This window comes from Chroicocephalus ridibundus, chromosome 8 (assembly GCF_963924245.1).
Source record: "Chroicocephalus ridibundus chromosome 8, bChrRid1.1, whole genome shotgun sequence".
In the NCBI taxonomy this organism is placed as follows: Eukaryota; Metazoa; Chordata; class Aves; order Charadriiformes; family Laridae; genus Chroicocephalus; species Chroicocephalus ridibundus.
The window spans coordinates 46,619,750-46,646,608 of NC_086291.1; the positions used below are offsets into that span (position 1 = coordinate 46,619,750).

The window sequence follows — 26,859 nt, forward strand, 5'->3', positions numbered from 1 at the left end:
TTGCTGTAGTAGACAATGGCTCATGGAGTACCCAGGCTCTTGACAGGAGTTGATTCATGTCTGGCCACTTCATGTTGCCAGTAGGGAAGGTGTTCAGCTCCATCTAAACCTGCCTTTAGAAATTACTGATGCACAGACGTTATGCTGGCCATCAGGACAAGCCAGCGGTGAAAGCAATCTCAACACCTACTTTTCTTTTTCCCAGAGAATTTGAGATTAATACGAATTTTGTCCAAGTGAGGTACACCTACTGTAACAGATCAAGAGCAGGCACTGACTGACACCTCTATTTATGTTGCCTTTAAATTGATCTCATCTATGTTTAGAAGTTCAAAGAAAATTTTGCAGATATTAGCAGGCAGGAGAGAGAGAAAGCATTTAATTTCAGGATCTGATTGGGTTTTGGGTTACTTTTTGCGCTCTTGCTCTTCATGATGCAATTCTCTTCAGGCTTCCCTTCATGCTAAAGCATGACATCCATAAACTGAGTGAAATAATACAAGTATTTAAATGCAGTTCATTAATTTGGCCCTGGTCAAACCTTGTGAAATGCTGAACACTAAAACCAACAGGAAGAAAGGATGGTTGGCACTTTCAGGCCTAGTCCTTGTATCTTTTCCTAAGCAATTCCTTCGTGCTTTACATGTTAACTCAGTGATGTATTTCACTCTTAGTTCAGGGAAATTGTTTATTATGCATAGAAAATACAAAATTGCATCTGCTGGTAGATAGGAAATGGTAGCTATGTCTTTTTTTTTTTCTTTTTTTTTTTAAGTGCTATCATAAGATCTATCTTGGGCCAAAGCTGGTAGATTGAAAATGTACTGGCAGCTTTTCTTTCAGCAAATTGAACTCAGAATTTGGAACTAACCTTGGTATTAGGTGTTTCCAAGTAATTGATAAATGAGCATCAAAATCCCTTTTCTTGGCAATCAAGAAATTTAGAGGCAATTATTGTCTTTTTAAAGACATAACAATAATGGACTGTTTGCTCATAATTACAGTGTCAAGGTCATCAGAATCTGAAAGGAAATCATATACTGCCTCTGCTCTGCTGTCTCTGCTGCTAGAACTATTACTTCAAGTTTATAATGTTCTATATATTTCTTTAAGAAACCCCTACATGTCTTTAAGCCTGATAAGACCTTGAACTGCTTGCAAATCTAATGCAGTATTGGATTATCTGTATTGTCTCCTTTTTGCTGATTGGAAAGAATTATTTGTCCCTGAATGCCAAGGACAGTTCTGCAAAATTGGCTGAACAAATGAACCAATAACCCCAACCTGTATGCTTATCCTCAGTATAAGAGAAGAATACAGAGAAAAATAGCTCTGTGTGTGTGGATACAGAGACAGGAAGAAAGGAAAAAAGATAATTTTTTTGCTTGGAAATTCTTTGACATTTTTGAGTAACTAATTCTCAAAGAGAAAAAGTAAAAGTGTTGCCTTGCAAATAAAATAAATATCCAATTTAAATGCCAAATGCTTGTCACAAAATCTTAGTGCTTTGGAAACTGGATGGCTGACCTTCAGAGAAGCCATGGGGCAGTAAATAGATGTGAGGAGAGACGGGACTGGAGCAGGTTGGAGGAGGCAGGCTCAGCACTGTGGTCATGTCTCTGTGATTTGTCATGATTGCCAGCCCCAGAGGGCAATGGAAGGCACACAATAATCTAGTGTTGATAGAGTAATCTAGCAGCACCAGCTGGTCTAGAAAGGGAGATGTGCTGTCCCTGAGTCTGACTAATTTGGCCCAACATGCATGCGTATCTTGAGATGCTGCATACCAGAAAGCCACAAAATTCTTAAGAGATTAAAATTAACTTGTGATAATTTTAGGCTATTGTAGTTATACTTCATTGGTTGAAATCTGTTTGGACCTCCTTTTTGCTTAAGTGTGAATCCTTCAGGTAATCAAACTGTAGCAGTGAATTAAACAGGGCCTCTGTGTCAGCCATGGCATTAGCACAGAGTTGTCCGTACTGTTCACTGGTTTGCACAGTCTCTGTGGATTTGGCATGGGCCGGCAGCACCGACCCGCATGAGTTGGGTGACAGCACAGGCTACAAACTGTTCCCAGCAAGCAGTTTGGATGGTGCCACTCTGTCTGAGATCTGAGAATAGTTAGCTGTGTGGACATGTGCTCTACTGTACCATTTGACCTCAAGCCAGGAAATTATTTCCAGTTCATTCTGTTTACTCATATACTATAGAAAAACCTGACTCGTTTTCTCTACCACTTCAAACCACTGTGAAATCCTGGTTTTTAGTTGCTGGTTTATACAATACTTTTTAGAAACTAGAACCTGAATGTTTTAGTTCTCTTTCTAAGAAATTCTGCTGCATGTTGAGACCAATCATTCTGTACTGCAGGTAGGGTGGTGCTCACTGTTCCACTGGTGTGCTGGGGAGGAGAGCACAAAGAGCAGCACAGTATATGTGGTATATATATTTTAAGACCTCAAGTCTTAAAATCCTAGAGACCAAGGACTCAAACTTGTATTCAGTGCCCAGGAGGAACACAAGTGAAAAGAGTTTCAATCCCAAACTTGGGGAAAAATAGGCCACAAGTCTAAGGGCTAAATCATGGAGAATATCTTCCCTGTGCACCAAGTTGTTCTACATTTGAATCAGTCTTCTGCAGAGCACAACACAGGGCTGAGCTTTACAGATATGGTTTTAGGGTGTCAATAAGAAGAGGGAATCCCAGAACCAGAGAACTAAAACAGAATGCGTAATATTTCTGGAATCATTCATTATGAATGTGTGGGAAATCTGTTTTTTAGGTAAGAAGTATAGCTGTTCAATATTGTGTAAGAACCATTATATGCTTTCATAAATCTGTCACAAATTGATTCTCCTTAATTTAATTTTTCAGTTAAATTATTTATGCTTTTATTTAGCATTGCAAGAAGTAAGTGAAAAATAGATTTGATTTAAAAATGCAATTAAAAAAGCAGTCAAGCGCTTAGTTCTGAAGATTTCTGCTTTTATTTTGGAGGAATGGGATTTGCTTGTTTTAATTCAATTGTCAAATTCCAGAACTATCCTAAAACTACATAAAGCTGTCTTCATTTCTTGACTTAAGTGCATGGAAAAAATGAACTTCCATTTTGTGTATTGATTCTTTGGTCTGAAAACAGCAGATTAATATTTCCTATTATTTAGTTTATATATACTGTAATTAAGATTGATACACTGTAATCAGTCTGCTTCAAATCATCTTCTAAAGTGTCTCATAAATTAGATTGAATCCTGTTTACTTTTCTTTCCTAATACTGATATGAAAAAATAATTACATTTACAAAATGATATATCTGAATCCACCAGTCATGACACATTTAACAAAAGACAGAAAACTATGAGCAGGACATTATTTTCTTTATAAAAACTTATGTTCGTGTTCCCTCCTAAAGACAAGCACAAAATGCAATGCCCAGAAGTTAGATGAAACTTAGTTTTTACCAGTAGATCCAGCTTGTGATCCAAACTAAATTATTCTCAACTTAGCTTTGTTTGAAAAGCTGTAGTTTTCCCTCTCTATCACCATGCTGCTGGGTGATAACGTAATGCTGTACCTATTAGATTGAGGATGAGATTTTGACAGACTTTTCAATGCAAAGTAGCAATACATATATGGAAGTTGTTATAGTTCCTAAATATAGATGATATAAGGGTATTGCAAACACTGGAGTGGAAAAGGACAAACCTTGTAGTGATGCTAATCAAATGTCAACTGTTAGGCAAGAGCTGAGGCTCACACCAGTTGTGTAGTCGTTTGCAAACGAGCAAAAAATCATGTGGGGGTATCTACAGCCTGAGCAATGCCCTGAGGGGTAAATATTCCAAAAGCACATAGTGCTTTAGCCGGTGAAGTCACTAATAATCAGGTAGGTATGGCTGATATTGATAATCATTTAGCAAAGGCTGCTTGTGACTTTTTAAACATTTAGCTCAAAATAGTGTAATCAGACAGGACACTGGCTGAAAACGGCAGAGAGCTCACTGCATATATTTTACAAATACAACAATTAAATACTTGTGAATTTTACAGTATGTCAAATATATGCACCCTACGCTGGAAACATGCCTCCTTCAATTTTTCCTTTGTAGGAAATTTCTGTCTCAAAACATTTTATTCAGCACTTAAGCTATTGTACAAAGTTGTTTTTCACCATAAGACAATCTGTTGAACTCGAATATATTTCTGTCACCTTTAATCTTTGTAGAACGTTGTACAGACCATTTACACTTCCCATTTTGTTATTAAAACCACCGTTCAAAATAGTAGGTTTTTATTTGTTATGAAGAATTCTGTTCATCTAACTGACAGCTATACACTCCAGAAAGCAGATCTTCTTGTGTGTTTTCATATAGGGGATACAGAATTCTAGAATGTAGACTGTAGACTGGGATGGCTGACATGACACCAAAGCAGCACTCTATCTTCTGTACTGTCTCTTCTCCTGAGTTCCTTTTATAGCACACTTTTCACCCACTATTCCTTTGTTCTGTTGGTCGTCTTGTAAGCTTTAAGAATCCCTTGCCCTAATGTGTCCCTTTTGTAAACGGCAGTAACTAGTTTTGTCTCTGTTACAAGGTGTTTTATCCTCGTTCCTGAATGAAAAAATTATAAATTATTATATCTGTGGTGTATAAGCTGTATTTGTCACAGGTTTTTTTCCTACACTGCTTTAATCACAGGTTAAATTCAGTAAAGTCAACAGAGCTCTTCTGGTGAAAACTGAATAGTGTAGGGAGGCAGGTTTGATGTTCTTCATCAGGCTGCAGCAAGATTACATTTTTATCCTGAATTAGTATGTGTAACTATTTCTTTAAAAACAAGGATTATGCTATTTGCCTATTTGAAGAATACATGAAGGATCACTTAGACTTCCATACAGCACTGTAATGAACTAAGTAAACCACACTGCGTATTTCTGACATACAAGGTATTCATTTGAAAAAACTTCTCAGTGCTCTCTTAGACCAATAGCACTTCAGAAAAAATTGCCAGATGTTCAAAGTAGAAAGAGTAAAATGAAGTCATTACACTTAAACTACAGTATTATATTTGGTTATGTTGTGTTACATTTGTTTATAATAACCAATAATGTGCAATTATGCAGAGCTTCCTATTGGAATATACAGCATAATTCTAGAAAAGAAAGTCTTGTTATGAAGACAGCCTGACCTTTCAATAGGTATCAAAGGTATGCTTATACCACTGGGCACATCTGAATTGTCATTCTTAAAATGCTAGGAGACTTGGTGGTTCCACCACTTCAACTCCATCTCTATATTAATATCCATCTGGAGATTCACAGCTTCTTTACCAGTGAGTTTCCTTGGAGATGTTAACAAATATTATCTAAGAAGAAAAAGACTGATTTATCATATCATCCTAGAATTTCAGATCTCTGGAAGTCAAGTCTACAGTAAGTCTAACTCATGCTAAAAGAAATACAGGTGCATGCACAAGAGCAGTAAATTGCACTGTGACTTCAGCATATCTTAAAGGCATCAGACTAGCTAAGTAGTATGTCCACCTCTACTTTTCTCCCGAGATTTCCAAGAGCTGCTGCCTGCATGCCTCAAGTGCAATGCATCATTCATTACACAGAAGCAGGGGTATAGGTGCCCCTCATTTGTACACCACTTTATGCAGTGGCTTGAATGAGTTAGACTTCACTATAAAACTGTCAAAAACTCAAAAGTCAAAAATATTGAGAGAGCAAATCAAGCTATGCAAGTAAAATATGTGTAGCAAATAAATAAGACATCCATTGTCTGGGTTTTTTTCCATTTTAAAGTTCAAAATGTAAGGCACCGCTTTGTCAAAAAATTCCCTCGTTTGCCTTTGGCTTTATCATTTGTGACAGTAATAACATCCTCATCTCATTTCACGTGGCTGAGAATACCAGCTGAGTATAAATCAAAACCTCCCTGCAAGGCCTAAGTTCCAGAGAAGTTCACCTTCGGCTTTGGGCCAAACCCTGAAGATAAAACTCACCTCCGTAGAGGATTATCTTTGGTCTGAGTTTACAGAGCAACTACGCTCATTGTTTAAAATATTTGCAGTAGGTGCCTAGGCAAAAAGATAACAGGCTCCAAATTTCTGGAAGTCCAAATATCAGCACTAGTGTGGTACCAGTTAGTGAGTTAAACTAGGATTATCTTGAAAGGCTTACCAGAAATACTGAACACCAGCAATTGTTCAGGACAGAAACAGCGAGATCTGTCCTGTAGCATGTAAGGTATTATAAACTCTCAGAAATGTGCTAGAGTGTTTAACAAATGGAGTTTCAGATATCCAGCTGTTTAGAATTATTTAGACAAAAAGCGATCTTTGTATCCTTGCATTACATTCCAGAATTATGGGATGCCACTGAATAGTCAACGTATTTGAATCAGAAAATTGGATGATTTCGTTTATGAAACAAAATTAATGGTCAGCTGTCATATAATTAATCAATTATTTTATTTTAGTCTACTTGAATTTGGAAATGTAAACTCCTGAAAAGTAGGCCTCAGGCAATCATTTTTAATAGAAAAGCAGCAGATTTTAAACTCCAAATTTTTCCCTAATACTTTTATTACTGTGTGCTTTTGAACTTTCATGACTCGCATCATTTTCCTCATGGAAGCAATAACTAGAAAATAATGCACACCTGTTCATATGAATATTCATGTGATTATTTAAACAAGATTGTGTCCATGTTCTTTTCTCCCAGTTCTTGCCTTCTGCAAATATTCCAGTGAATAAGGTCAACATTAGGACTGTTGATAAAAAGAATTGTTTTTTAGAGGATCATTGCTTTTTCTTCCATTTTGTATTGTACTGTAAATTTACATCAGAAATTGTAATAATTTGGTCAAAGAGCAGTGGCAAGCTATATGCCACAGGTACAAGAACAGTAACACAGGCTTCATGTTTCTGAGTCCAACTAGGCAAATAATTCTTATGTTTGTTGACTATCGTCTGGTGATAGCAACTGAAATTAAATGAGGCAAGCCCAACTGTACAAAAGGAGGCTTTATGTGTTAAGTTGAATTGTCAGAGCAAATGCTTAGTTACTGGTAGCCATTCCGAACACACCACTATGCACAGCCTCAGGCTCCCCTTCAGGTTAAAACTGCATAAAGCTGGTTTTAGGGTTTGGTGTGTTGTTTTTTTGTTTGCCTTCCCCTCGCCTCTAGACAAGGCTGATAAGGCTTGGCAATGGGACCTGGCATCGCTAAGGAATAGGGATTTCCTGACTTGCCCAACAGGAGAGGTCTGTGTTAGCACTGACCTCATGGTATTTATTCTCAATGCCACAAAAAGAAATGCATTTTGTAGTTCAGTGATGATATATTCAGTACTACTTTACATGTCTTACTTCCTTATTTTGGATTGAGTTTGTGGTTGGTGGGCGGTTCTGCTTTTTAAGTGGAAAATGGCTGTATGATTTTTCTGTCTTTCACTATATCTAAAACTATTGGGTCCCTCTGCACACCTTACTATCAGAATAAGTATAGTTAGAGCAAGCAGTTTAGTGAGGCTGCACCATAGACTCTGCAGGATTGGTGGCAGCTGGCCCAAATTAGAGGAACCCCACACTGTACCCTGATTTACACTGCAGAGACCAATGCACAGCTCCCCTTGTCTACAATGGAGGAAGCCCAAAAAGGTGACAGGCACCTTTCCTCTTCTCTTAATCATAAACAGCAAAGATCTGGACCATATTCGTTTACAGAACCTTTTCCACCAGTGCCATGCCAGGTTTGTATTCAAAGGGCATTTCCCTTCAGATTAAGTGGTATAGGCTTTAATATTTTACTTCAAAAGAGTTTCCAGAGTATAAACATTAATGCAATCATTAATAGAAATCATAATACAATGCAAATACAATTAGTTTAAAGCCAATTTATGTTTAATGACATAGCCGTTATCAAAGCTCAATTACTCTAATTAGAATTTTATTCAGTGTTTGCTCAGCACTTTACAGGATGAGTCCCAAAGACTAACAGTAATTTAGGTCGGGTTTTTTTAACTGTTTCTTATTTACACATCCTCAGAGAAGAAATGGGATATTATTTACTTGCCTTTTAATAAAGTACCTCAATAACTTTTGCACAGTAGTAGCAAAATACCTCCATTATAGCAGTCTGTGAAATTAACTGACTCGCGGTTATCTCATATATTTGGTAATATGCTGCTTCCATCCCGCTTCAGTCAGTGAGATGTTTCTTGCTACAAACAGATTTGTAGCTTTTTCCCATACTTGAAGCCACTGACTTGTAGTATTAAAGTACATAAAACTTACTAAGTAATTTATTCTATGGTAGATTTCTTTTTTTTCACTGAATGCAAGTGAAACAGTAACCACTCAATTTATTGTAATAAATTTGATAATCAGCCTCACCTTGGTCCTTGGTAAAGTTATGGCTTTTACCAGGATTAGCTCAATTTCTAAACACATTAAAGACAAGAAGGTGATTGAGAGCAGGCAGTCGCGATTTAGAAAGGGAAAAATCAAGCCTGATGAACCTTATTGTGCTCTCCCAGATGAGGCTACCAGCCCTGTAGAGAAGGGGGGGACAGTGGATGTGGTATACCTTAATTTCAGCAAGACCTTTGTCCCAGTCTGCCATAGTCTACTTATCACCAAATTAATGAGATATGGATGGGATAAATAGTCAGGGTGGGTGGAAAACTAGCTGGAGTGTTAGGATCAAAGTGTTTGTAACCAGTGGTGCTAAATCCAGCTGGCAGCCAGTAACTAGTGGGGTCCCTCGCGGATTAGCAGTGGGACCAATGTTATTAACATCTTCAATAATAACCTAGAGAATGGGACGAAGTACACTCTCAGCATGTCCATGCATGACGCTGAACTGGGGGGAGCAGTGAATACACTGCAGGGCAGGGCTGCTTTTCAGAGGGACCTGGACAGGCTGGAGCATTGGGTTGAGCAGAACTTCAAGAAATTCAACAAGAGAAAGAATGAGGTCTTGCAATCTCATGCAACAGTGCAAGCTGCAAGGATGCCGCTCTGCAGAAAAGTGGTTAAGAATTGCAACAGGTTTCCCAGCAAGATTACAGAATCTGTCCTTTGGGGTGTTCAAGACTCAGCTGGACATAGCCAGACATGGCCCTGAGCAACCTCATCTATTTAGACCTGTTTTGAGCATGCAGTTGAACTAGGTATCTCCTGAAGGTCCCTTCCACCCTAAATTTTGATTCTATGACTATATGTTGCTTATTGTCTAGTGCACCTTGTATGTATGAAGACTTTGAAGGATGCAGTATTTTTAAAATTTGTACTAATTTAGGTAATTATTATGTGAAGATCTATAGGATGGCTACTGCAATGTGATTTTTTTTTTTAATTTTTTTTTTTTCTGTGAATTAGAAAACTCTTCCCACTCTGAAAAAGGACTATTTCATTGACTTCAGCTCCAGGGTATTGACACAAACATATTTTATATTCTCTAATTTCTCACTAAAATACTGATTGGTGTGTTTGTGCAACTTCTAGGAGATAAAAAGGCAGCATAACCTTAACTGTATGAGAAGTATGAGAAAAGGCTCTAGAAGCCACAGCCCTTAAAAATGGGCTCCTCATCTTAAAGACTAGGAGCTATAGCAATGTAGATATCTTCCTTTAAAATAATAAGTAATGAAATCCTGAAATAACTGACTTCATAGCAAGGGTTGGTACTAAGACCCTCCATGTGTTATTATGCACCACGATACAGAAATAAAGCTAGTCTTGAAACAAGTGACCTGTAAAAAATTTCTACTACTATTCTTTCCTCTCTGGTAATATTAGATCCCTATTTGCAGTGGTTTTTAAAACTCGCTTGTGAATATTCTAAATTGATACCGAGAAACCTTTCTAATACAACCATTCTTCCCTTCCATATGATATATAAACATGATCTGTTTATATAGGTGTATCTTCAGTCCAGCCTGGGAAGGTTGGGGTTTTTTTTCCACTCACAAAAGAATAATGGATTTAAAGTTAATTACAACTGGCAGCCAAAAGTCCTATGGGATAGTTCTGGCAGCCAGAGATTACTGAGTCATGGGGACGTTCTGGCCACACACCTGCTTTCTTAGAAATGCCATCTCCAGCCGCAGGAGTACAGCGACACAAAACAATGGGAAAGGACCTGAAACTGTGCCTGCAGAATACACATATTCCAGGAAAAATAATAAATGTGTTCAAATTAGTGTACCGTGAAAAAAGGAGCTGACTAATGGTATTACAAGCTCAGCATTACTAGAAAGCATAAAGTCAGTTATAAAGACTTTAGGAACTGAAGTCAAGCCTTCTAACTTTTTTCCTACAAGCTATTAAATCATTTACTTATTTTATGTAGCACCTGTACAAAGTTGTTAAATAACAATCAGTGGTCTCAATCTGCTCAGCTAGCTAATGTGCCTGGATTGCATATTTTTACTGGTATTATAGGCATTTTCTGTAACAAGGAGAGTCTGTGGAAAAGGGAGAGTTGGAAAGCTGTCTTAAAATGGATTTGGTTTAGTAACAAGAACCTTAGGAACACTGCAAAAGATGATCTTGTATTCACAGGACAGGCATGTTGTGTTAAGACTTCCAGCTTGTCAGAAAAGGAATGCAGAGGTGTAGTGGCAGTGCCTAGCTGGCTGCAATGCCCATTTTTCTTCCACAGTCTGTAGTACTTAGCATGGGGCGGCTGTCTCAGCACACTCTGCAAAGCATGCTTTCTGCAGTCCTACACTGGGACAGTTTTCTTATGGGTAAGTCTGAGTCTTTAAGAGCTTTTCTATGTCAGACTGGTTCTTTTTGTTCTATCTATAAAGGCTGGAGCAAAAGAATCTTGCGCCAGCCAAAGCAAAAAATAGCATTTTTACAATCAGGGTTGAAAAATGTGGGAGACAATTTTATATAGCAACACTAAAAGATAACAGAGAGCCTATTAGCAGCAGGAAGTGAAGTGTCTTATTTTTAAATACGTATGTCGTTTCAAAGTGCCCTTCTCTTGCTTCACTCTGCAGTTTGAAAAATCTTTTATAAAGTAGCATGATTTGACTATGGATTGGTAACTTCTCTGAAATATAGCTAAGTTCATCTTTTGAAGTCTAAATAGGATTATTGTTATATAAATGTATATATAAATATGTATGTGTGTGTGCACACATCATTGTAGTACAATACTTAGTGATTTAATATATTTTATACAGCTAATGCAAATAGTATCAAGTAACTACATATATATATTCAAGAACTCTTTCTTTTGAGACAAGCAGGCTTAATTCTTTCATACCACTAAATAAAATGTGAGGGATAATGATACCTGACTACATTTCAAGGTCATGGAATGTATTCCTACTTCCACTCTTACTGTCACTGTTGGTAGCCAAAGATCTTAATTGCAGGCAGCTTTTCTGACAGCAAATGCAGCAGGTTTGTAATTTTGTTTTTGTAAAGGGGCTGCATCTTGTAGCCTGGCTATATGCAGAACAAAGGAGGCTTTCAGCTCTCCAGGTCTTGAATTAGTCTGAATCCTGGCGTAAGTTATGAATGGCTTATTTGGCTTCATCTAATCCATCAGTCGATTGCATTTAATGTTCTGCTATTAATCTGCTCAATTAATTAAAATCAATATCTTTATGAAATATGCTATTAGAAAAGCCTTATGGAAAGAAGATTCTCTCTCACCAGTATGTTCCATGGTAATGCTATGAAAGATGGTGTAAATGTAAGTTCAAAAGTTACTAACACTGATCAAAATGCCATTAGAAAGGCTTGTCTGACAAGGAAAAAAAAAAAAAAGGAGAAAGGAACCTATTGTTTTTATTTAGAAAACATCGTTGTTTCCATTTTCATGGAAAGGCTGAATATCCGCTTTCCACAGTGCAGTCATTGAGATGCTGAGTTCCTTCCAGGGTTGCCTGATTGCCTGCATAGGCTGAAAGGAAAGACAAAAATAATCAAAAAGACCGTGTTTACATCTTCCGAGATAAAAGGAACCAAGGCAAACAGTTCTTTTCATCCATGGGCTCCACAGCAAGGGGATCATTTACTTATTTTCAGTGTGTTCTGTGAAAGCTTCTGATGGGCAAAGCATTGTCGCGCTGGAGCGTACAGCCCTACAGTAGTTTCTCAGGCTTGCGTTACCGTTAGTGGTGCTCTGTTGGCCATAAATGAAAGGTCATTGGCCATGAAAGAAAAATCGCTTTGTTTCCCATTCATTTTTTTATGGCTTTTGGATTGAAACCTCATTTCTATTGACCACTATTTTAATGATTGCTAATGGTTTTCAGTTAGAGAAACAGGATTATTTGGGGGTTTTATAGCACTACCTTTCCCACTACCTGCCTCACAGAGCTCCTAGGAGACTCAGTAAAACCACGGCATAGTAGACAATTTATGCATATATTGGGAATTATTTATATTGAAAGATTTCTAAGCCAATATCAGAAAATTGAGGGGGCAAAAAATATGAACAGAAGCCTTACATTTCTCTTGTTTGTTGTTGAGGAAAGAAACTATTTTATTCATGGCATAGAATTAAAACGGTTATTTAAAATCCCTGTGAGGGCAAGCAAATATGTTGTTTCATTTGGCTATGACTGTCAGTCAAGTACTCTTTGTAAAATAGTGGTTCACATTACTAGAACAATGAAGAGATTAAATTTTTATTACATATATTAGGCTGACAAAACAAGAAAATAAACATAAAATGAACTGATTAAATTAAAACCTTTGATTAGCTCTTCTAGTAAGAATTACTTGCTTAGTCTATTATGTCTGTATACATACGTGAAGAACATGGGATTAATGTACAACTACTTTATCACTATGCAACTTCTATTTGTATATTGAAATATGTGAATGGATTTGCTTTGTTTAACTCTGAGCTATTGAGAAATCAGCAAAAAAGGAAATCAGATGTCCTTAAAAGAACTAAGAGTCCTTAAGAAAATAGCCATTAATTTAGGGGTGCCCACTTCCTGGCTCAAATCTGATTAGCAGGCTTATTTCTCTCATATTTCAAACTCAGAAGGACACTAAATTGTTGACAAGAAGCCTTGTGTCTACAGAAGAAATATGAGCTGCCTGCAGCTGAAAGTGGAGGGATGCCAACAAAAGAGCTTGTTCATACGCCCAAGCTGTAGCCGGCTGCCCTGGTGTACTTCCAGCCCCATTTTGTGAAGCCATGCTGAGGACTAGGTGAGGGAACCATTCTAGCTTTAACTACATATACGGGGGTTTTTTGCTAAGTTATTTTAAAGTCGTAGCAGCCCTTCAGTCTGACTGAGAAGACAGCCATGAAGCAGTGATGCTGTTGTAATTGGTGGGAAGGAGGAGGGTGATACTCCTCAATAAAGAGGCAGGAAAATGGCTAGGGGTTGAAATGAGCACGCTCTGAGCCGTGTTATTGCTGAAAATGTTGTCTGGTGGCATCACAGCCACAAAGAACAGAAGGATATAACTTGCCTGAACCACAGGCTTCCTGGGCTATACCTGGGGCATGTGGGTCACCGAGGTATCAAGAAAAATGAGCCAGGCACGCAAACCATGCATAACTTCAATATTTTTGCTAGGTGTCTCTGGTTTTTTTGTGTTAAGGGATGGTGTGTTGTTTCAAAGGAGCTACTGTAGATTATTGTAATCATAGGGTTGTAGAGGAGACAATGGTGTATGGCAAATATGGTAGTCATGAGACAGCTGGACCTAGGTCAGAAAACTTGGAGATTTGCCTGTCCAAAAACCAATAGGACTGCAGGATGCACAAGAGGGCAGTTTTGAGGGATTCCCCAGAGACCCATGGCACCACTCACTGCATTCTCATGGTAAGATGATGGGAACAGGGTGACTGCAAAGTCTTGTGATCCAGAGAAAAGATGGACTGACCCAGAAGCAGAAGCAGGGCATGGCAGCTGAAGGGAGTACCCACACAGCAGCAGGTGGTACCAGGGCTGCTAGTCACCCCTGAACCATCACAACATGACACTCTCTTCTTATGTAAGAAAATAATTTGCACAGCTAATGATTCTGTCTATCATGCCTTTAATAAAAGAGCAATAACAAAACCTGTGGGTGTACTATAAATGGAAGGCATACTACCCCCTCATAGTCCTCAACAAAATCTACACAAAAAGCAAAGTTCTGCTTAGCTTTGCACGAGGAGCTGGAGGAGAAGCACTAGTGTTTCACAATGTGAGCAGGATGGTGTTCTTAAACTCAACGTAAACATATGCTTTTTACTCCATAAGTCTTGTTTTCTACTTCCAGCTCAACTTCTCTCGTAATACGACCTACTGAATAGCTTTTTGGTATGGGCATCGCAGGTATCTGCTGACCGGGGTACCTACATACTCCCATGTGAACCAGCAGCAGTTCCCCTATGAACTAATGGCCTATGGCCAGACTAAGTGCTTATTTACTGAAAAGGACTGGAGAAAAATATAAGAGCTTTGGGTGGAGACATTCAGCTTATGGATTATGTTCACCGTTGCCATATATAATATGGAATCAGACATGCCGAAATATTTTTGGTTACATTGCCTCATAAAGTTAACTTACAACAGTGTTCTGCTGAAATGTTAGTAATCCATGAAGCTTTTTTTCTTTTCCTTAAGATGTGAAGTATCGGTTACTGTGAAGCAGAGGATCTGTTAGCTAATCTTAGACTTGTATGTCTGAGGTTTATTTGACTGTTGATGTTGTAGATAGGGACTTGTTATAGATTTTGTGAAAAGCCTCTTAATCATTTGAGAAATATTTGTACCTCTTCATTTTTATAATTTTTCTGATGTTTCATATTGAAAGCATTGCCATGGCCACTGTAAATAGAAACAATTAATTGACAGTAATGTCACTGATGTAGTAAACTATAGCCATAAACTTGTTCAGAAGTACGTGGTATATGACCTTAAACTTTTTTTAAATGTTCTCATTTATGTAATTATCTTGCTATATAAAGTTAGTATAAAAAAATTACTGGTTTGGAACTATTTTTAAATCCACTGATCATTCATGAAATGCAATTATTCACTTATTTTAACTCAAACAATTCATGATACACAATACATTATATTTTAAGTATATGTTAGAGAAATAGGTTATTTGTGGTATTTATTTGTGTTTCCAAAAATCAGGATTGGTATATTGTGAATGTTGAGATTTTGAGACCTGAAACATACTTTCTAATTGTGTCTGAAACAGCCAGTATAGCTGTTGCTGCGTATGTTGCTGGCTTGTCTAGTTCCCTAATGAAGTTGTGTTTAAAGATGTCAGAATTGTGGCCAGTAGGCTCTAGTATCTCTCCAAAACTAGGACAGAAATTTCTAATACATTAAGAAATAGAAGATAATGAATGCCGTTTTCTGGAAGTTCACCTTCAAAACAAAGAGCTAAAAGGATCACGTACCATATGCTACCTTGAACAGTGCTTATGGTTTACGTTTCTGAACAGTATATGATGTACAACAAAACTACTGTTCAGGTACTTAACAGGCATAGGATTAAACATATTTCATGTTAAGAAGCAAAGTAATAACAATTAGCACATTTCCTAGATGGGAGCAACCCAGACAAGGAAGTCATTCCTCAAGGGAATGGGGAGAAGAAGTAGTTGTGGCTACGTGATACCAAGGTAATAAAAGTTACTTTGCACTATGTAGCTGGTGTGTAATTTTTGGATAGTTGCCCAAAATTGGCATTGGCTGTAGTCCATTTTTTAAAAGCTTGAAGCAGCATTGTGGGATTGCAAAGTTATTTGATATTGAATTCAGACAGCAGGAAAGAAAAGAAAAATAAGGCCCAGAGAAATTGTAAATAAAAAATAAATTACACCTGTCAATATCATCTCAGAAATTCCACATACAGCTTTTTCTGTGAATTCACTGCACATTCATCCTATGCCCTGAAAAAGTCAAAAGAAAAAGCCATTTCAGTGGATCCTTAAAAAGTACTTGGAGTGTACACAGTGTTTTTATGCTTTGGAGAAAAGAAAAATACATAAGTCTGACATCAGAAAATGTATTTTTAGTTTTGTCTAATACTGAGGACAAGTGATTTTGTATTTTAGCTCATCATTGTAGCTGTTTGGAATGGAAAAGGGAAGTATTAACATTGTCCTTTGAGGAGGCTTTTTGATTATTTTTGCATAGAAAGGACTACTGCTTGTGCTACTCGTTTTCCCAGGGTATTAGCAAAAAATGTAAAACAGAAAATAGAAACATTCATCTTCTATGTCTTTTTCTTACTATGAGAACAGGCTCTTAGGAAACTGTAAAATAGTCATATAGGTGAATTTCAGAAACACCTGACCATGCCAGGGCCCGCAAAATAAAGTACTTCAAAACCAGTTTCAACTTAAAAATAAAATCTATTATTTAAATGTTCAGTGGACCTCCAAAGCAGTCCACCAAGTGTCTTAAACCAAACAACAAAAATCTTGTTCATTGGTAATGTGAAGGGAAGTTGCTAATGCTTGCATAAGACTTAGTATACGCGGTAACATTTAGGCATGTTAGATAATAACCTTTTCCACAAGTGACACTCAGCAGTGTGATACCAAAAGCCTTATAAAATTTTATTTCATTAATAAACAATAGTTTATTTGGCAGAGGTGACAGGTGCTTAGAGTAACTTTTATCTAGTTATGTAAAAGTAAAATTAATGACTTGGGGGGTGGGGGGGAAGCAACCCAAACCAGAAGCAGCCCTATTTATTCATTCCTTTCTAAAAATTTAATTTGTTTCTGTAAGAGTCCACTTTACTTTGTTCATCTTTCATTAATCTCTATTTATCTTCGTAAATAAATGACTGGTAGAGTACCCCATATTTAAATGTCAGAGGCAAGGTAGATTGTAAATCATTTCCTATACCAAAAAAGGTCACGTGGATTTTAAAGTTTGACATAATTGAGAGTATCTGACTGAACTATTGAATAATATTATTTTTTCACACATGTATACTAATAGCTTCAAGCAACAGTGAACAATTGCCTTTATGGCTTTAATGATTTTGTGATTGACCTTCTGATAGAAGACTAACCTAAGGGCTTTGGTGTTTAAGACACATTTTTCAGTGACAAGGATAGTTGATATGTTACCACTATGCATTTTCAGTATTTGGTCTGTATTTCATGGAGATTCACATCTGAAAAATGTTAGTTTGGTCATCTGTACTTTTAAGTGAACCTGTTGTAGAAGATTGTTCAACAAAGCAGGTGTAAACTGTTTTGTTTCTCTCTAAAAGTAGGTCTGGTAACTAACACTTCAAATGCTATATATTAATGCCATCATTTACCATAACAAAAAACTGCACCTCCCTGAAATAAAGACTTTCTAAACAAAGGTCACCTTTCTATCTGTAAATATATTAAAATGCCCAGGAAAGATACCAGACTATAGTTCTCTGTTCCTACCGGTATCAACAGAGACACTAAACAGCAAAGCAGCCTTCTCCCCTGTTCACAGTATGCACTATAGCCCTGTAGGTATGAAAGGATACCTTTAAGAGCTACAGCAATTACTTTGTAAAGTGAACTGTGCCCAGGAAGGTTGGTGAAAATATCTGTAAGAGCAGGAGAGGGAGCCTATTGCGGAAGACGACTGGCCGGGGACAGGCCTTTAGAAATCACCGCTGCTTGCATTCTGCTCTCCTCCCCTCTGAAAACCTTCCACAATACTATGTGAGTTATGACAGTGATGTGAGCATAAAGTAGATATTATATTAGTTCCCTTTATTTAGGAAGCTGGAAATTATCTGACTCAAGACAGCTGCCTTGACTGCTTGGACTTTAATAGATTCCCTGATCAGGTGGAAAGCTCTAAAGAAAATGAGATTCAGTAACTCGCAGTGGTGCAAGGAGATGTCAGTTGTGTGTAAGGGATGTGCACAGATAATGTTTTTACAGCACTGACTGTCTCAGGCTTGATCAAAAGCTGCTAATCTTAATACACCTCTTTTCCTTGACTTCAATGAGCTTTGGATTGGGCCCTTTGAGAGCAGATATAAGCTAAAAATATTGCAGTGCCAAGACTGTGTAAAGTCAGTAGAGAAATATGATCAAATTTATCATTATAATACTCAGCAGTTTGTAAACTCATTAACATTTGCAGGGAATGTGCTGTTTTACCTGTGACCTATAAATTCTGGAAAGCTCAGGAGAATTGCCACTCTGAGAAATGTTGATGGCAAAGATATTTTGGGGGAAGTATGATGAAGCCAAGTGGCATAGTTTAATTGAAGTTGCTATTGTTATAAAAGCTTCATGGGATGCAAATGACAAGACACTATGAATCTAAACAATTACAGAGATTGCACAGAGTGAGGTTAAGGTTTATGAAATTATATAGGAAAGTGGGAGTCGGTTAGGTTAGCAAGATATTGCCCACAAATTAAAACACATTTCATACAGTAGGGACCATTTATAGCAATAAAAGGATGGATGATTCTAATGTCCCCCATTCCAACCATGCTAAACATGGTTTCAAACCTGCAGGTATTGAGGGCAAAAAGCATAAATTCTGGGTTAGATCAGTAACATCAGCTGCACACAAGGATCACATGTAAGCACTGGAAAGAACATTGGAGGACAAAAAACCAATAAAAATCTAACAGGCATGAAAAGATTTACAGACTCAATAGAGAATTGTGAATTTTTAGCTGTGGCAGAACACATTGGAGAGTCAGCAGCCATTGTCTCATGAGAAAGAAGAACATATATAGTGCTTGAAATCTTTTTATGTGAAAAGAGCCTTTCCATTAAGAATTCTTTTAAAAAATTGTGTTGTTTTCCAATATGTTAAGATTTAAAAGAAAGATTGCTGCTAGCTTTTGTTGAGTCATAAATCCATAGCACTGTATATATAGTATTTAGACTTCATTGTCACGAAGAACTGTCCATAACGAAAGGAAAAGCTGAAAAGAGTCTGTTGTGTTTCCATGATTTACATCCTAATTCTGTATTTTCTTCAGTCACGATGTGCTTTACAGCAGCCTCAAAGCTATGCCAGCCATCCTGGTCCCTAGCGAGTTAAAGCACTACCTGAGGTTGCTGTTACAAGGGCAACTTCAGCGATGCCCTGTTGCTCGCTACAGTTCCTAAAAAGGATAGTGCAGCTCTAGGTATTTAAGGGAACTTCTTGCCAACAGCACCAAGTTCCTGGCCCTTCTTACCCCAAGCCATGCAGTTGGGCAGGATTGGGCCTGGCAAATTTTTCCATAGTTTGTATGTGGTACATTACAAAAACCAGTCCACGTCCTGGCCAAGATCAAGCTAAATATTATGGATCAGAGTAAGACTGATGGTCTCCTGATGGTTGTATATAGAACTCTGGGAGCCACATGGAACTGTGGCTTGCTGCAGAGGTTGTGTTGATAAGGGTTTTGAAGTGCATTATTTGTGCAGACAAAAAACAAAAATAAGACACACCAAATTAATGCCAACAATAATCGTGCCATACCAAACTACCATGTATTCACTACTTGTTTGTGTTATACTATGTATACGCTACATTTTCTATAGAACAACTACCACTATTAAGGAATCATTTCAACATCTTTTAAAAAATGAATTAGAGCTGCGATCCATCCCCTACGTCATTTATTAAAAGTCTGTCCTCCAGGAATCAGAGTAACTACTGAAAACTCTAAAAAATTATTTTATTCTCAAGAGACAGAGTATTAATCTGTTTATATCAGGTTGGCAAATGCTGTTAGAAGATCAAAGTTTAAGAATATCAGAATAGATCTCATAGCATAATTTGGCAAAAGGCATGAGAGTTGATCAGTCATGCACAGATATTCAGGAAATTAACTGATGTCCTGAATCTTAGTGCCATATAAGCGATAGGAATTTATTTGTGTGCGTATCTTTATCTATAGAATGAAAAATAAAATAGCTTTGAAAATGTAGCCCTGTCTCTCTTAATTCAGCCTTTGGCTTTGCTGCTGAAACTTCCAAACCTGCAGCTGGGGGAGGGGAGAAACAGGAATTTCTGATGTAGACATTTGTCCAGTAGGAACTAGATGGAACTGCCAGCTTATTACACATGGACCATTGAACACCAAGCAAGTGCTACTCTTCCCCTCCTGCACATTTCCAGTATCTGTGGATTTCCTCATATAGTTACTTATCCTGTTAGCTTAAGGGAAAAGCTCTAATTGCATTCGCATGAAAGCAAAATCTTCAGTATACACTGTTTCCATTAGTATTCTTCTCCTTTTTCCTACTATCAGTTAGGGTTTAACAGAGCTCTCAGGATTATAAGCATATTTTACACTTCTGGTTTGTATTAATATATGATACCAAAGGAAATAAAGAAAAAAAATTAAACAAGCATTTATCAGTAAAAAAAAAATCGTGACTAAAATACAACCTTCAGTACAGAAGGATAGCAGCAGTTTGGCTTCACAGCCCACACACTGGTTACAGGAGCTGCTGAGTAAAATTATAGGACTTGTATCATACAGGGGTGTCTGTATAGATCATAGACCTAATAGAACTCATTTGTTCTTTAAAAGCTCTGTGCAGCTAAGAGTTGGTCAGAGATGGAGGCTGGCCAATGTGAGCATGTGCCCGTGGGTCACAGTTTTGCCCATTTGCTTTTGCTTTTCTGTTTTCCTCCCACAGTGAGGGAACTTAGATACCACTGACATTGTTTTAGCCCCAAGCGTGTTGCGACAACAGTGACAGAAAAGGAAGGCAGAGGCCCTCCACCTTACCAGATAGCCCAGTTACTCTGTCAGTCTGTCACAGAATTAGCTCCCCCAAGTAACGATTTCACCCGAAATTCAGTCAATCAATAAAGCTAACATGCTTCTGTTAAAAGACCTTTATTTTTCTTTGGTAAGACCAAATGTGTTCATAAATTAAACATTTGCTAATAAACACTCTCACCTCTGTTTTTAGCAAGTCTGTCTGCTTAAGAGAACAGGTTACTGACACTATTAAGAAACTGGCAAACTCATTTGTCTCCAGAATATTTAATGCTCAAGGATTAGAAATCTAGTGACAGATAGTTTAGGATGCAAACTAACAAACTGGCCACCGTTACACTCACTGTGGCTGTATTTAAACTAGGGATCTAGATGTGAAAAAAGTTCTATTTAATCACCATCCAGTCCCTTAAGGCTTTTTTCTTTTCACGACAGTATGTTTTAGTCAATGCCTACATCCACTTCACGAGAAAGAGTTTTTATGTATGCTCAGATTTTATGTCCGATTTTTGAACCACCATTGCTAACTAAGCTCATTTCTTTAGTGAATTGCATAAAAATTAATAAATTAGTCTGGGTAGTCATTTTACATTTTTTTAATATTTTAAGACTCTTATTTGAAGCACTATAGATACTAGAAAACTTAGGGTTCTCCCATTCTCCCCCCAAAATGAGCTTCTGATTAGTACCAATTCTTAATTTTTTCAAAGTGTTTATTTTAATAAATGCGTTAAGCTGGAGTTGCAGGGGAACTGGAAAGTGTTCTCTAGTCAGCAACTGTGATCCTGGCAGACTGCCAGGATGTTTGTGACCTCTAGAAATCCTTAAGGTTTTGATCAGCATTTCCTTATCCCCAATACTCTGTTCTTTCTGTTTTAAATTACATCTCAGTGTACCCAGGGTAGGTAATAATGTTAATGTAAGTGATACAACAGATTGTTACAAGCATCCTTGGATTATGAGATGGGAATATCTTGATTATGTAAACAGGGATAGTGTTTATTGTATTATATTTCTGAAATTATTATAGTGTCATGCTGATACAAATTATATTGTCGCATCTCAAGCGTATTTATTTAAAACATAGTGAATGGAATTCAAAGACTGTCAAAGACAATGAAAGACAATACCTGACTTTCCTCGGTTTTGTATCAGGATCAGTATGCTATTGTAACTTTCACGTTATTTTGCACTAATTCCTAAGGTATGAAGATACACATTTCTTGACTTTTCTGTGCCTGTAGATTTAATCGTTACCATAATTATAAAGCATTGTAAATAATGGGTGAAAAGATCATGCTGCCGCTGCTAAAATACATTTGTTTGCTTCAGAATGTGCAATGAGTTAGTTCAGCGAATCTTGTAATAGTAACTACAGATAATATTAGAAAAGACATCTCTCAGAACATGCTTTTTGTTTATATATTCCTATAAAGGTGTATTAATAACAAACAGGTTCTTCCCCTGCTAATACTTAAGAGGTGAGGCAATAGCAAAATGAGGATTGCTTACACAGCTGAGGAAAAAAAGCATTATGTTACTCTCCACTCACCCTTTTGATCCAATGTCAATGGTGCACTGAGAACATAATGTGCTATACATACTGCATATTATATAGCATATGTGAGGGTATATGTATTTATGTATGTTACTATGTATACTGCGGTAGCTTACACATATACTTTGTACATAAGTGGCCTAAATTCAGAAATTCGATAGAGAAGAGAAATGTAATATTCCATCGTAGAACATATAGAGAGAGCTGCAGTATCTTGAAGTGATAATGTTAAAGTGCGTAAGAAAATGCAACTATTTGTTTAACAAAACCCCACATTTGTTATTCTAAGCCAAGTAGCACAACTTCAAGCTTTTAAAAATCCGTAAGACTTTTTCAGCTAGAATTGGTGTTGAAACTAAGACAAACATATGCTGTCTTTTCCATATCACCTTTATGGATCCTTATGCTGCAATGACACTTTAACAGTGAGTTATTTTCTTCCATGCATTTATAAGTGTTTTCATTGATTTTTTTAAATTAATGATGACCTTTAAACACATACAGTTTTTTCTGTAAGTTACAGACCATGACATAAATTTACACATTGGTGATCACTTCCAGAAACAGATGTCAGGTATTTCATTTCATCTCTTCTGGCAGTATTTTTCTAGAATACTTGCCTTGTCGCTAACTGTGGCATATCTTCATTACAACTGTCAGGCACAGAAAAGTAGAATCACAAACATGAAGGCAAAAAAAGGCTTTGATGGGCGAGAAAGAGATCAAATGAGAGAGAGACTGAGCTGAAACAATGGTATCATCCACTAAATACTCCTCGGGGTGCGGAGAATGAGACTTTGCCTGGCCTGCTTTTGAGTTGCAGCTGGGTAAATCATTAAGTTATTATTACTATTGTTGGAAAATTACTTTGGTTTTCAGGCTCATTTTTGCTTACTCTTTCTGATATTATTTATCTGTGGCTTAAAAAGAAAAATATAATATGGTTAACATCCAAACATCTACGAAACAAGTTTAGTTTATACAGTGCCAAATGGTCAGTCCAGCTAAATTTACCCATGGGGGTAATGACTGTTCTGCAGGCACAGCAATCTGCTTTGAAAGTTGAGTGAGCTATGTAGGCAGGTCCAGGCGTTACATACTACCTAGTTCTGAAATTTTGAATCCTTTTTGAAAAAAGAATCTCTGGAGCATTTTAAATCGAACCCACTCCCTCTGTGTGCTTTCTGACATCTTCCTTGTGAAGTGAGGCTCTTCATTGTCATCTCCCTTTGACAGCTTCTCTCATCCCATACGTTCAACACATCCGCTCTGAGCAAGTTACCTTTTCATCTGGCATTTCTTTATGTTAGGCTATGCTGATCCTCATTTGTGAATTGGATCTGCCAGTCTTGCTGATACTGTATACTGTAGTTTGCCAAACCTAGTTTGCTCTGACGGGTAGTGATAGCAGTAGATACAACTTCAGACAGCTGTGGCAGCAGCAATCTACACTATCCAGTTGTAGGTATCTAACCATAAATATGATAATGTTGTATTGCTGGACCACAGCCAGCTCTGCACTGGCTTTTGCAACACCTTTCCACAATATGAAGCACAAAGATAATCTGATGCTCAGAGGCAGTCAGCTTGCATGCAGTCAGACTGAAAAGAAGCTCAGATTTGCTTTATACAGACATAGCTCCAGACTAAGGCCTCACCATTTTTCATATGGAGGGGGTATCAGGAATTGTTTCAACGCAAGAGGAAGCATGTGCCTGTTTTAGTCCTGTGTACGATGTAAAAAAGTACACATCTTAATCACAGAAAATCTTAATCAGAGAAAAGCTGGTGAGAATGACAGAGTTAGGAGCTGTCATGGATATCAAATTCGCAAGACAGAGCAAGCAGACTGCATACCACTTGCAATTATTTCATACAGGTCAAATCTAGTGAAATCTGTGGCAAGTTACTATGAGAATATTTCAAAAGGATTCTTCAGATGATTGAGTATTGATCGTGACATACTGACTGTCAGGATTCAGTCATGCCTGTGATGTTGAACTATGACATGCATATGTTTTAGTTTTCATTTACTGGGATGATAGTTAAGATAAAATTATTCCTCTTCTGTTAATTCCTTCAAAGCTGAAAAGACTTGTCAGTAACGATATGAGAAGAGTATCCTTAAAGTTACTAGCTCACCCTAAAATCACCAACTTCCAGGGTGCACTGATCTCAAGCTCTATATAGGCTACAAGTATATGTGGAAAGCAAATCCACTTCTACATACGTAGATTTCACACAGGGAAATAAGCATTTAGGGCTTCTCCCTTTGTAATCTGCTAGTTAGCCTCAGATTGCTTAACACCAGTGACTTTGCATGCTTGAACCTGTGCAATATCTTCTTTCCAAAGAGTGTTGCAAGTCATAAAGGAGGATTAATGTTGCTTTTGAACTGCCTTAACTATTGGGTGGATTTTCCACTTGGAAGCTTCTAGCATACACTTAATATCATGTAGAATTGAAATAGGAATAATTAGCTATTAATAAATCATCTGCCAAGTTTTGAACTTGTATTTTCCTCTATCATCTGATCTTCCGACATATCCCAACTCCCTTCAAACTTTCCTATACAATTAATTTAGACACTACAAACCAGCCATCATCCTGATAGATAACTTCTTTGATCCGCAGGGAAGGGGATGTGCCATAGATTATTCTAGCTTTCTTTTCTTTTTTTCCTGGCATTCACAGCCTTTGATGACTAGATCTCCCTATTTGCTGATTACAGACTCTTGATACTTATTTCATTTTGGATCCATATTTCGTGCTCACAATGACCTGTAGCATATTATTGCACTCAGTAAATAACTCTAGATTTATTGTTCTTAAAAGAGAACAAGGCTAATGTCATTTTTTTTTGTCTAGCTATCTGTTACTCCCTCTAGTAACTTTTAACTCATTTGCCCCTTCTGGTTTATTGAGATCACAAGGATGAGATTTCTACAGCTGTTAGGAAAACAAACGGCTGAATGGACAGAAAAGGCTGCAGTACAAACTCTGTAGTTGTTTGCTTGGTTTGTTCTGTTTGCTAATCAGTCAGTGTATGTATACCAGAATGGATAATTCTGAAAAAGCCAGAGAATATTATTCTTTGTCCAGACAAAAATCAAGAAATGCAAGAGGAACCTGAGGTATTGCGTATGGGTTATTGAGATACAGAGGCACTGGAGTGGAGAGGCACAATCTTTCCTCTTTGTGATGAACGGACATGAAAGGTGGTAAAGAGGAAAGGGGAACCCTAGTGTTATTCCAGTGGACAATTTCAGCAGAGTAAAGCTAAGTTTCAGAGACCAGATTTTCATGGACCACTTGCCTTCCCTTCTAAAAATGTTTGGGTGCTAGGTGATTCACACTTCCCAGCATAACTGTATCTCTGTGTCTCTGGTTTCAGAGATATCTTCATCTATGTCTCTATGTTTGTAGAAATGGTGTCACCTAGGAAATAAGGTGTAGCTTGCAAATAAATATTTCAAACCAGATTTTCACAAGTAAATGTTAATGGCTGTAACACGCTAGATTATAACAATGTAAGATCATCATCTTTTAAAGTGTGTCATTTGTATGCGCTTAAAAAGAATCCTGCAGCACTGGTGTTCTTTTCTCTATTGTAATTTGCTTACTCTGAGAGGAAATAAGCCTAATCTATTTGCATATAGTTCCTCTCTATAAGAGGTGTAGGATCACAGTCAGAAAAAGAATTCATGAGTTAGGTAATTCTTAGATGGGTGCATTAAATTATTGATACAATGAACAAGTCAGAGAAAGAGCTAACCTAATAATATAAATTGTATTTTATATACTTATCCTCTATAATATTTCTGCTAAAATGTGGACATCTTTAAAGAAGCATAAATAATTTTACTTTTAATATTCTTCAAAATTCAGAAGTTTCTGGTAATTGTTACTGCCTTTCTACAAACAGTTTTATCCAGGCTTGGCCCTTGGCCTCTCTATCACCACAATCATACTTTTGCATGGTTAAGGGATAGTATACTGGGTTCCCAAGGTAAAATTTTAGTTTTTGATGCAAGAGCTTTCAGACACAAGATAAACCCCAGACCCACACTAGAGAATAAAGAGATGGCTGTTATAAATGAATGTTGCTTATTACAACTCTTAAAGAGATCTTTATTCTAGTTAAATGTCTATGCAAAAACGTTCTGCAAATGTCTTATCCCACAGAGTGAACGCTTTGTTTCTGATTTTCTGTGGTTTCTTGAAGATCTTTGCTGGGGACAGTTATTTCCAAGAGAAACTCTTCTGTTTCACAGACCTCTTTTCTTAAGTGGAGGTCCTTAAGCAAGCAGGAAAAGCAAGAACCAAAGAAAAATAAAGTGTTAGAATGATGGGAAAGAAGTAATCAATCATAAATGTAAATCATTTTGCTTAAAAATTCCTTATAGGAGTTCAGTTAACTAAGTAAAGTATTTCATGTCAATTTAACTACAGAGCTATGACTAGAAACTTGAAACTGTTCTAATCGAAATGGTGGTCAGGTTTGTTTTGACAAGGGATAAGGAATGTTTTCTTACAGCACCGCTGGCTGTTCAGAAATTAACTTGAAACTTTAACAAGAATCTGGATTAC

At 37.2% G+C, this 26,859-nt stretch overlaps 1 protein-coding gene and 1 long non-coding RNA gene across 5 annotated transcripts in view; one reads left to right on the forward strand and one right to left on the reverse strand.

The window, feature by feature from the left end:
- The window catches only part of SHISA9 (shisa family member 9), a 196,552-nt gene that overhangs the window by 149,467 nt on the left and 20,226 nt on the right, over positions 1 to 26,859 (reverse strand). The gene's annotated exons all lie outside the window — the stretch shown is intronic.
- LOC134520021 (uncharacterized) overlaps positions 10,700 to 26,859 on the forward strand; it is a 54,690-nt gene continuing 38,530 nt past the window's right edge. The window contains exon 1 of the long non-coding RNA XR_010072348.1: positions 10,700 to 10,768. This is a non-coding gene — a long non-coding RNA (uncharacterized LOC134520021). The remainder of the gene's footprint in view (positions 10,769 to 26,859) is intronic.